General features: G+C 38.1%; 1 pseudogene; it reads left to right on the top strand.

The window, feature by feature from the left end:
* The first annotated feature begins 1,600 nt into the window (after positions 1 to 1,600).
* LOC130842412 (archaemetzincin-2-like) lies at positions 1,601 to 2,609 on the top strand (annotated as a pseudogene).
* Positions 2,610 to 13,227: the final 10,618 nt, after the last annotated feature.

Here is a 13,227-nt window from a genome sequence, read left to right on the forward strand (position 1 = left end):
AGTGAGAATGGTACACGGGCATTTCCTTCATCATTTCCACATTTCTTTTAAGGAAATATTTAAAAGGAAAAAAAGCAACAAATTATATACCGTTTTTAAATTATGAAGCAACATTGCATAAAGGCCCGTTACTTCCTAAATCCATTTTTATCTTCATATTCTAGTAGTGAGAATGGACCTATCTGCAATCCATTTTCTATCACTATATTAATGAGTTTTGGATGGTTTTGTTTTATTTTAATCTCTAATGGAAATTTCACCCCAAGCAGGGTTTTCTTATTGAAAATTCTAATCAGAAGATTTTCCATGTACTTGGTAGATTGGTTTCAAGGCTTTTTAATTTTTTTCCCTTTTTTTTTTTTTTTGAAACAGGAACAGTTTCTAAGCTGTGACATGACAAAAGCTCCTACCAGTTCTAATATACTGAAAATACAATTGAAGTCACTTGCTAGCCTGGAAAAAAACTAAATAAATGTACATTATGATATTAACTTTTTCATTTTTCAAGGCACAGATTAGAGTTTACGTCTAAAAGTTAATGTTCTGTTACTAAAAATTCTGATATCTAGGCAGTTTTCTAATTCAAAAGGCCAACTCGCTGTCAGTGCTTGTTCTGAAAAAAACACTATCCAGGATCCAACAAGATTTTCCCTCCCTCCCTTCCTTCCTCCACCCCTTCTTTCCTCTCTCCTTCTTTTTCTCCCTCTCTGCCTTTCTCTCTCTCTCTCTCATACTATATTCTTCTTTTCTTCCTATTTGCCTTTCTCATTTTATCTTTTTCTGGCTTGCTTCCACATGTAGGCCCTGGAGGAACTCCATGATGTTCAAAAGTAATAACTTGATTTTAAAAAATAATCTGGCAGTTGGATGGGCTGCCTTTAGGCCTAGTGGCAGGTGAAGGCACCCTTCATATCGCTTCTATGAACATGTTCAGACATGCTGGCCCTTGTAAACCTTGTGGTAGAGCAACTGTTTAACCCATTCTAACTGTGGAAATAACAAATACCAACCAAATGAGAACACTCAAAGGCTGTTTAGTCAGAGCCTTCTATAGCAGGGGAGTCATCCACAATCACTTGAGTTTTGGCACAGACTCAAAACCAGGCAGATGAGTGGGAGAGCTTTATAGTGGAAAAAAAGGGAAGGCTTCAGGTGTGCTCTCCCTGACTGGACAGAGATAATGGTCTGAATGCCTACAAGTCTGATGAATAGATAACAGGCTGGCTTTCTGGGCTGGTAACTATAGATAATGAGTTGATTTCCTGGGCTGGTTGCTGTAGGTTGGGGGTCAGAGCTTTACCTTCATGTATGACCTGGCCATTGTCTATTTGTATATTCAGTCTCTCCAAACTGAAGGTTTAAAACATTGTTTAATGCGTACAGAGTTTCAATTTTACAAGGTGAGAAGAGTTCTGAAGATGGATGGTGGTGATGGTTGTACAACAATATGAGTATACCTAATACCACGGAACTATACACTGAAAAATGATTAAGATGGTAAATTTTGTTATGTGAGTTTTAGCATAATTTTTTTAAAAATTGGGAAAAAAAAAGAAACTTCTGCATGGGAACATGGTATGAATGGAACATTCCTGTCATTATGCAAACAATGCAGAACTCTGAACAGATACTACAAACAGCCTTCATCTCAAAGATGCCAGTGCTTATGTTGTAGTATAAGAATTGAGATGGTGGGGAACAGCTACGAACAAAGACTTTCAGCCACAGAGTGATCTCTTTGGACCCATTACCTTGCATTCACAATCAGATTGGATCGCCTCCCATTCTGAGCATCTCTCCTGAAGACTTTGAACAGTTTATCAGTAATCTCTATGGAGAAATGTAATATTTATATACAGCCCATTGGAACTCTCAGGAACACCAGAATTATCAGAGAAGAATATGTTAGCGAGCTCAAGGGCTACTGTGAAATATTTTTCTATGGCTTGCCAGTAAAACTTGTAGAAAAGTTTCCTGTTACTACAAACTTAGTATTCCTTTAGATTCAGTGACAACACACAAACCTGCAAATTCATACGGGGGAATTCTTTTATTTTTTTCCCTTTGGCCATAGCATGTGACATGAGGAACTTCCCCAACCAGGGATTGAACCCATGCCTCCTTCAGTGAAAGCTCGGAGTCTTAACCACTGGACCGCCAGTGACGTCCGCAGGGGCATTCTTAAGTGTTTAAAAACAAAGAAATCTTCAAATGTCTTCTGTATCGTGGGCATAACAATGATTTGTCTTTCCCTGAGAGACTCCTGAAATATTGTCTTTGGACAAGGCTTTTTTGGCAGGTGGCACAGAAATTGTCAGCTTTGCCAGATATGGCAGTGATTTTTATCTTTCGTAACTGTGAATGCAAAGTGAAAAAACTTGAAAAAAAGTCTTCGAATGCCTATTCAATTTTTAATAACTATTTATATTCCTGAAATCTTGGATATTTTACTACTTCAGTCCTGTAAGTGTCTAATCCATGAAATTGAACACAAATTTGGACTATGACATTACCATTAGCTGGCAAGTCTAATGCAAGGCTCTAGCCACCTGAAAGAACCAGACCATGGGCTTCTAGACCTTTGCCCCATCTACTTAGGTAAGTTATAGTGTGCTATTCATGTCAGTATTGTAGATGATTTGGAGAATAGGTGAGCTAGATTGGTGATGAATCTACTGATACATCTGGAGTAACTGAGACATAAATTCAATACAACATGTGGAAGCCCTTGAAAAATGGAATGAATGTATAATGAAATGGTTTTCTGCTCTCCAAAATAAGAACTTTCAGATAGGGATAATTAAAATGAAATGCTTGCACATTAAAAAAAATTTGGGAACTTCTGAAAAAGAATTTATATATTGAATTTAATCTTATTGGGTCCTTTTATTTAATGGTATCTTTTTGCTTTCTATTATACCGCCACTAGAAAAGCTTGCTGATGTACACAATTTATTTTATTTTATATTATATTTTATTTTATTTTATTTTAAAATTTAATTTAATTTTAATTTTTTTTTGGGGGGGCCACACTGCACAGCCTGTGGAATCTTTGTTCCCCAGCCAGGGATCAAACCCACACCCCTTGCAGTGGAAGTGTGGAGTCCTAACCACTGGACCTTCAGGCAGTTCCCAGTGTGCACAGTTTAAACACTGCTATGCAAGTCTTCAGACAAGAAATGTCTAACTTGAAGAGTCTACACACTAGGATTATAAATAAGTATATGCTTTTACTTGTTGATTAGTGCTGGGTTAGAATATGAGGATTTTTCTCTATAAAAAATAAATATCCACAACAAATATACCCATACATTTCTGGGTGTGAGGCACTAGCAAAGAGAAATTTGGACACTTTATGGCCACCTCCTGAAAGAATGGACCCAGCTAAAAGCAGAGATACTCTTGTGGGAAAAGGAGAATCATTGACAATTTGAGACTAGGACCTTTGAGAGATGGCCTAGGTGCAGATGAACTGGATCTCTAGGGAAAAATAGACTAGGCGAGCACTCACATGCTTGAAAGCATAATGTATTGCAGTGGGACTTTGGACATGTTGAGGGTGATAAAAAACATGCAGTTGGCAACTGCCAGTGCTGGACACCTCACACCAAACTACAGACAAGAGAGGAACACAAACCCACCCATCAGCACACAGACTGCCTAAAGCCATATTAACCTCACAGATACCCTAAAATACACCACCTGACACGACCCTGCTCATCAGAGAGAAGAGACACAGCCACACACCAGAAAGCAGGCACCAGACCCCCCCACCAGGAAGCCTACTCAAGACACTGGGCAAACCCCACCACAGGGGGCAGGGAGCAGAAACAAGAGGAATTACTAGTAGACAGCATAGGGAAAGGAGACAGCAAATCCTATAAATCAGACAAAATGAGAAAACAAAGAAACCATGCAGGCAGAGGAGCAGGAAAAAAACCCCACAAGACCAAATAAATGAAGAGGAAATAGGAAAACTGATTGAAAAAGAATTCAGAGTAATGATAGTAAAGATGATCCAAAATCTCAACAACAAAATAGAGAAAATACAAGAAACAGTTAATAAGGAATTAGAAGAACTAAAGAGCAAACAAACAGTAATGCACAACAAAATAACTGAAATTAAAAACACTCTAGATGGTGTAAACAGCAGAATAACTGAGGCAGAAGAACGAATAAGTGAGTTGGAAGAGAAAGGGGGAAAAGACTGCCACAGAGCACAAAAAAGTAAAAAGAATAAAAAGAATGGAAGACAGTCTCAGAGAGCTTGTTGACAACATTAAGCGTACCAACATTCAAATCATATGCATCCCAGAAGAAGAAGAAAACAAGAAAGGGTCTGAGAAAATATTTGAAGAGGTTATAGTGGAAAACTTCCCCAACATGGGAAAGGAAATAATTAACCAAGTCCAAGAAGCACAGAGAGTCCCATACAAAATAAACCCAAGGAGAAATACACCGAGGCACATATTAATCAAACTAACGAAAATTAAATACAAATAAAAAATATTAAAAGCAGCAAGAGAAAAGCAACAAATATCATATAAGGGAAAACCCATAAGGATAACAGCTGATCTTTCTACAGAAACTCTGCAAGCCAGAAGAGAATGGCATGATATACTGAAAGTCCTGAAAGAGAAAGATCTACAGCCAAGAATACTCTACCCAGCAAGAATCTCATTCAGATTTGACAGAGAAATCAAAAGCTTTACAGACAAGCAAAAGTTAAGAGAATTCAGCACCACCAAACCAGCGGTAAAACAATTGCTTAAGGAACTTTTCTAAGTAGTAAACACAGGAGAAGGAGAAGACCTACAAAAACACAGTCAAAACAATTAAGGAAATGGTAATAGGAAGATACATGTCAATAATCACCTTAAATGTAAATGGATTAAATTCTCCAACCAAAAGATGCAGACTGGGACTTCCTAGGTGGCGCAGTGGCTAAGAATCCGCCTGCCAATGCAGGGAACATGGGTTCTATCCCTGCCCCAGGAAGATACCGCATGCCACGGAGCAAATAAGCCTGTGCGCCACAACTATTGAGCCTGCGTTCTAGAGCCCGTGAGCCACAACTATTGAGCCCATGTGCTGCAACTAGTGAAGCCCACACACCTAGAGCCCGTGCTCTGCAACAAGAGAGGCCACCGCAATGAGAAGCCCACGCACCACAAGGAAGAGTAGCCCCTGCTCGCCACAGCTAGAGAAAGCCCGTGTGCAGCAATGAAGACCCAATACAGCCAATAAAAATAAATTAATTAATTAAAAAAAAAAAGACACAGACTGGCTGAATGGATACAAAAACAAGACCTGTCTGTGTACTGCCTACAAGAAACCCACTTCAGACTAAGGGACACTGAAAGTAAGGGGATGGAAAAGGATATTCCATGCAAATGGAAGTCAGAAGAAAGCTGGAGTAGCAATACTCATATCAGACAAATAAGACTTTACAGTAAAGACTATTACAAGAGACAAGGAAGGACACTATATAATGATCAAGGGATCCATCCAAGAAGAAGATATAACAATGGTGAATATCTGTGCACCCAACATAGGAGCACCTCAATACATAAGGCAGGTGCTAACAGCCATAAAAGGGGAAATCAACAGTAACACAATAATAGTAGGAGTCCTTAACACCCCACTTACATCAATGGACAGATCATCCAAACAGAAAATAAATAAGGACACACAAGCTTTAAATGACACATTAGACCATCTTGACTTAATTGATATTTATAGGGCATTCCATCCAAAAACTACAGAATACACTTTCTTCTCAAGTGCACATGGAACATTCTCCAGGATAGATCACATCTTGGGTCACAAATCAAGCCTTGGTAAATTCAAAAAAATTGAAATTGTATCAAGCATCTTCTCTGACCACAATGCCGTGAGACTAGATATCAATTACCTGAAAAAACTGTAAAATACAAACACATTGAGACTGAACAATACACTATTAAACAACTAAGAAATCACTGAAGAAATCAAAGAGGAAACCAAAAAATATCTAGAAACAAATGACAATGAACACACAACAACCCAAAACCTATGGGACACAGCAAAAGTAGTTCTAAGAGGGAAGTTTATAGCAATACAGTCCTACCTCAAGAAACAAGAAAAATATCAAACAACCTAACCTTATACCTAAAACAAGTAGAGAAAAAAGAACAAAAAAACCCCAAAGTGAGGAGAAGGAAAGAAATCATAAAGATCAGAGCAGAAATAAATGAAAAAGAAAGGAACAATAGCAAAGATCAATGAAACTAAAAGCTGGTTCTTTGAGAAGATTAACAAAATTGATAAACCATTAGCCAGACTCATCAAGAAAAAAAGGGAGAAGATGCAAATCAACAGAATTAGGAATGAAAAAGGAGAAGATACAACGGACACCACAGAAATACAAAAGATCATGAGAGACTACTACAAGCAACTATATGCCAATAAACTGGATAACCTGGAAGAAATGGATAAATTCTTAGAAAAGTACAATCTTCCAAGACTGAACCAGGAAGAAATAGAAAATATGAACAGACCAATCACAAGTATGGAAATTGAGACTGTGATTAAAAATCTTCCAACAAACAAAAGCTCAGGGCCAGATGGATTCACAGGCAAATTCTATCAAACATTTAGAGAAGAGCTAACACCTATACTTCTTAAACTCTTCCAAAATATAGCAGAAGGAGGAACACTCCCAAACTCATTCTATGAAGCCACCATCACCCTCATACCAAAACCAAAGATGTCACAAAAAAAGAACATTACAGGCCAACATCACTGATGAATATAGATTCAAAAAACCTCAACAAAATACTAGCTAACAAAATCCAACATCACATTAAAAAGATCATACACCATGATCAAGTGGGGTTTATCCCTGGGATGCAAGGATTCTTCAATATACTCAAATCAATGTGATACATTATATCAACAAATTGAAGGATAAAAACCATATGGTCATCTCAATAGATGCAGAAAAAGCTTTTGACAAAGTTCAACATCCATGTATGATAAAAACTCTTGAGAAAATGGGCATAGAAGGATATTACCTCAACATAATAAAAGCCATATATGAGAAACCAAAAGCCAACATGGTTCTAAATGGTGAAAAACTGAAAAAATTTCCTGTAAGAACAGGAAAGACAAGGGTGCCAACTCTCACTGTTATTATTCAACATAGTTTTGTAAGTTTTAGCCACAGCAATCAGAGAAGAAAATGAAATAAAAGGAATCCAAATTGGAAAAGGATTAAAATTGTCACTCTTTGTAGATGACATGATATTATACATAAAAAACCCTAAAGATTCTACCAGAAAATGGCTAGCACTAATTGATAAATTTAGTAAAGTAGCAGGATACAAAATTAATGCACAGAAATCTCTTGCATTCCTATACATTAACAATGAGAAAGCAAATAGAGAAATTAAGGAAACTCTCCCATTTACCACTGCAACAAAAAGAATAAAATACCTAGGAATAAACCTGCCTAAGGAGGCAAAAGATCTGTATGCAGAAAAGTATAAGATATGAAAGAAATCAAAAACGATACAAACAGATGGAGAGACATACCATGTTCTTGGATTGGAAGAATCAACATTGTGAAAATGACTATACTACCCAAAGCAATTTACAGATTCAACACAATCCATATCAAAATACCAATCGCATTTTTCACAGAGCTAGACCAAGAAATCTTACAATTTGTATGGAAACACAAAAGACCCCAAATAGCCAAAGCAATCTTGAGAAGGAAAGAGAGAGTTGGTGGAATTAGGCTTCCTGACTTCAAACTGTACTGCAAGGCCACAGTGATCCAGACAGTATGGTACTGGCACAAAAAGAGAAAGGAGGATCAATGGAACAGAATAGAGAACTCAGAGGTAAACCCAAGCACCTATGGGCACCTTATCTTTGACAAAGGAGGCACGAATATACAATGGAAAAAAGACAGCCTCTTCAATAAGTGGTGCTGGGAAAATTGGACAGCAACATGTAAAAGAATGACATTAGAACACTTCCTAACACCATACACAAAAGTAAACTCAAAATGAATTAAAGACCTACATGTAAGGCCAGACACTATAAAACTCCTAGAGGAAAACATAGGCAGAACACTCTATGACATCCATCAAAGCAAGATGCTTTTTGACCCACCTCCTAGAATCATGGAAATAAAATCAAGAATAAACAAATGGGACCTCATGAAACTTAAAAGCTTTTGCACAGCAAAAGAAACCATAAACAAGATAAGAAGACAACCCTCAGAATGGGAGAAAATACTTGCCAATGAAGCAACGGACAAAGGAATAATCTCCGAAATATACAAGCAGCTCATGCAGCTTAATACCAAAAAAGCAAATAACCCAATCCACACATGGGAGGAAGACCTAAATAGACATTTCTCCAAAGAAGACATACAGATGGCCAACAGACACATGAAAAGATGCTCCACATCACTAATCATTAGAGAAATGCAAGTCAAAGCCACAATGAGATATCACCTCACACCAGTCAGAATGGCCATCATCAAAAAATCTAGAATCAATAAATGTTGGAGAGGGTGTGGAGAAAAGGGAACCCTCCTGCACTGTTGGTGGGAATGTAAGTTGGTACAAGCCACTATGGAAAACAGTTTGGAGGTTCCTTAAAGAACTAAAAATAGAACTATCATGTTATCCAGTAATCCCACTCCTGGGCATATACCCAGAGAAAACCATAATCCAAAAAGAAACATGTACCATGTTCATTGCAGCACTATTTACAGTAGCCAGGACATGGAAACAACCTAAATGCCCAGCAGCAGATGAATGGATAAAGAAGATGTGGCACATATATACAATGGAATATTACTTACCCATAAAACAGAATGAAATGGAGCTATATGTGATGAGGTGGATAGACCTAGAGTCTGTCATACAGAGTGAAGTAAGCTAGAAAGAGAAAGACAAATACCGTATGCTAACTCATATATACAGAATCTAAAAAAATGGTACTGATGAACCCAGTGACAGGGCAAGAATAAGGATGCAGATGCAGAGAATGGACTGAAGGACACGGGGTTGGGGGCTGCGGGTGAAGGGGAAGCTGGGACGAAGTGAGAGTGTAGCATAGACATATATACACTACCAAGTGTAACATAGATAGCCTGTGGGAAGTTGCTGTACAACAAAGGGCGATCAGCTCGATGATGGGTGATGCCTTAGAGGGCCCCGACAAGGAGGGTGGGAGGAACTCGTGGCAGGGAGGGGATATGGGGATATAAGTATAAATACAGCTGATTCACTTTGGTGTACCTCAAAAGCTGGTACAAGTGTTTAAAGCTATTATATTCCAATAAAGAGCTAAAAAAAAAAAACAAACAAAAAAAAACCATGCAGTTGGTCTTGCATATCCTCATATTCAACCAAAATAAAAAATATTAGGGGAAAAATTCCAGAAATTTCCTAAAAGCAAAACTTGAATTTGTTGCTTGCTGGCAAGTATGTATATAGTATTTACTGCGATTTACATAGCAGTATAAGTAATCTAGAGGTTATTTAAAGTATTCGGGAAGATGTGCATAAAGTATATGCCACCAATACTATGCCATTTTATATAAGGTACTTGAGCATTTGAAGATTTTGTTATCCCAAGGAGGGTCCTGGAATAAATCCCCCGTGGATACTGAGGGAAGAAAGCTATATGAGACCATGAGGAAGACATAAGTTGAAACATTCAAAAGTGACCTGAGATGTATATAAAGATACAAAGAATAAATTGTACCAATATCTGCAGATGCAGATCAGTTGAACCAGAAAACTGACATGATATTCAGAGTCAACCACCAGTCCAGGACACCTTCAATTACAGTGGATAGACCTAATTAATATTTTCAGTTCTCACCCTGAGTTCAGAGAAAAAATCTTCTGAAAACTGAGAAAATGGGATTTTATTCCAATTCAAGAGAGTACCCCTGCAGCTGTGTCAAAAAAAAGGAAGTGCAGTTTTGGAGTTAGCCCATCACTGCTATCCTCCGCATAGTTCTCAAAAAGGCATGCACAGAAGTACGTATAATTATATACTTCTCCATAACTGTGTCAATGGTGGCAAACACGTTTGGAATTCTAAGACTTACAGGACCCAAAATGACAAGATTTATAAGTCTACCATTTATTGCAGGGAAAGGAAACAATAAGTCGAAGCTGTAGTTAGGATATGCATCACAGCCACAGGCTGCCACACAGCAAAAGTTTTGAAAGGTTGGAAGCAGGCTCCGATTGTCCTGCTTTTTTATCACTTGGATCAGGAATCACCAGCATTTGCATGGAGTCAGTGATCTCAAGATGGAGTCTTGGCTAGAGCTTCTTACACCTTTCTGGTCATATTAATCCTAGCTGACCAACCCCAGTGACAGAGCCCTTGTGCAGACCATCAGTACTGCTGCTGTTATCAGGTGTAAACCATCAATCAGAGGCAAACCATCAATCTCACTTTATAAACAGTGCTGGCAAGCTGGCACAAAACATGCTGAAACTTGCCTTGGACCCATGTTACAAAACAATACTATTAATCATTATATTTCATTGATCCTGGGTCAGTACCATGCAGATGCATCTCATACTTCAGCAAAACATTTCAGGCCAATTCCAAGCCTACTGGAATTAACCCTCAGAACACAATAACCAAGAACAGTCTTTTTGTTTCTAATTGATCATTTGAATTCCCCCTTTCGTCCATTAATACCAAGCTTCAGTCCTCTATCTTAGTTGTCTTTCAGGGCAGCCTCCTGTGCCTCCATTCTCTCATTTTATAATTGTGATATTGTGATTTATTATAAGAAATATATATTTGGTCTTTGACCCCATTCCTGGCACAGAACCCCTAAAACCCTTGGAATTCCCTGTGATAATATTGATTTTAAATGTCTTTTGTTATGTTAATTAGGTGACTTTTGAAAAACCTTGAGGTAACTTAAGGATAGGGGCTGGTTGATAGGGGAACCAATGTGGGGCGGGGGGGAGGAGGGGAGGATTAGAGGGTTGGAACTTTCAGTCCTTCTCTCCAACCTCCAGAGTGGGAGAGGGGCTAAAGATTGAATCAATCGCCAAAGTCCAATGATTATTTTTTATTTTTTTATTGACGTATAGTTAATTTACAATGTTGTGTTAGTTTCAAGTGTACAGCAAACTGATTCAGTTACATATGTGTGTGTATGTGTGTGTGTGTGTATATATATATTCTTTTTCACATTCTTTTCCATTACAGGTTATTACAACACATTGAGTATAGTTCCATGTGTTATATAGTAGGTCCTTGTTGTTTACATATTTAAATATATTAATGTGTATCTGTTAATCCCAAACTCCTAATTTATCTCTTCCCCAACTCCTACTATCCCCTTTGGTAACCGTAAGTTTGTTTTCTATGTCTGTGAATCTATTTCTGTTTTGTAAATAAGTTCATTTGTATTATTTTAAAAGATTCCACATGTAAACTATATCATATGATATTTGTCTTTCTCAGTCCGACTTACTTCACTTAGTATGGTAAACTCTAGGTCCTTCCGTGTTGCTGCAAATGGCATTATTTCACTCCTTTTTATGGCTGAGTGGTATTCCATTATACACACACACACACACACACAGCCCCACCCCACATCTTCTTTATCTGTTCATCTGTTGATGAACATTTAGGTTGCTTCCATGTCTTGGCTATTGTAAATATTGCTGCTATGAACATTGGGGTAGCATGTATCTTTTCGAATTAGAGTTTTCTCCAGATACATGCCCAAGAGTGGGATTGCTGAATCATATGGTAGCTTTATTTTTAGTCTTTTAAAGAACCTCTATACTGTTCTCCATAGTGGCTGTGCCAATTTACATTCCCACGAACAGTGTAGAAGGGTTTTTTTTTCTCCACACACTGTCCAACATTTATTATTTGTGGACTTTTTATTTTTTTTTTTATTTTTTATTTTTTTATTATTATTTTATTTTATTTTTTTGGGGGGTACACCAGGTTCAATCAACTGTTTTCATACACATATCCCCATATTCCCTCCCTTCCTTGACGCCCCCCCCTCGATTCCCCCCCACCCTCCCTGCCCCAGTCCTCTAAGGCATCTTCCATCCTCGAGTTGGACTCCCTTTGTTATACAACAACTTCCCACTGACTATTTTACAGTTGGTAGTATATATATGTCTGTACTACTCTCCCGCTTCTTCTCAGTTTCCCCTTCACCCCCCGCCCCCTCCCATACCTCGAGTTCTCCAGTCCATTCCCTGTATCTGCTTCCCTGTTCTTGTCACTGAGTTCATCAGTACCATTTTTAGATTCCGTATATGTGAGTTAGCATACAATATTTGTCTTTCTCTTTCTGACTTACTTCACTCTGTATGACAGATTGTAGTTCTATCCACCTCATTACATATAGCTCCATCTCATCCCTTTTTATAGCTGAGTAATATTCCATTGTATATATATGCCACATCTTCTGTATCCATTCATTTGTTGATGGGCATTTAGGTTGCTTCCATGTCCTGGCTATTGTAAATAGTGCTGCAATAAACATTATGGTACAAGTTTCTTTTGGGATTATGGTTTTCTTTGGGTATATGCCCAGGAGTGGGATGACTGGATCATATGGTAGTTCTATTTGTAGTTTTTGAAGGAACCTCCAAATTGTTTTCCATAGTGGCTGTACCAACTTACAGTCCCACCAACAGTGCAGGAGAGTTCCCTTTTCTCCACATCCTCTCCAACATTTGTGGTTTCCAGACTTTGTGATGATGGCCATTCTGATTGGTGTGAGGTGATACCTCATTGTGGCTTTGACTTGCATTTCTCTGATGATGAGTGATGTTGAGCATCTTTTCATGTGTTTGTTGGCCATCTGTATGTCTTCTTTGGAGAAATGTCTATTGAGGTCTTCTGCCCATTTGTGGATTGGGTTATTTGCTTTTTTGGTATGAAGCTGCATGAGCTGCTTGTATATTTTGGAGGTTAATCCTTTGTCCGTTGTTTCATAGGCAATTATTTTTTCCCATTCTGAGGGTTGCCTTTTAGTCTTGTTTATGGTTTCTTTTGCTGTGCAAAAGCTTTTAAGTTTCATGAGGTCCCATTCGTTTATTCTTGATTTTATTTCCATGATTCTAGGAGATGGGTCAAAAAGGATGTTGCTTTGATGTATGTCAAAGAGTGTTCTGCCTATGTTTTCCTCTAGGAGTTTGATAGTGTCTGGCC

Source organism: Hippopotamus amphibius, chromosome X (assembly GCF_030028045.1).
Source record: "Hippopotamus amphibius kiboko isolate mHipAmp2 chromosome X, mHipAmp2.hap2, whole genome shotgun sequence".
Taxonomy (NCBI): domain Eukaryota; kingdom Metazoa; phylum Chordata; class Mammalia; order Artiodactyla; family Hippopotamidae; genus Hippopotamus; species Hippopotamus amphibius.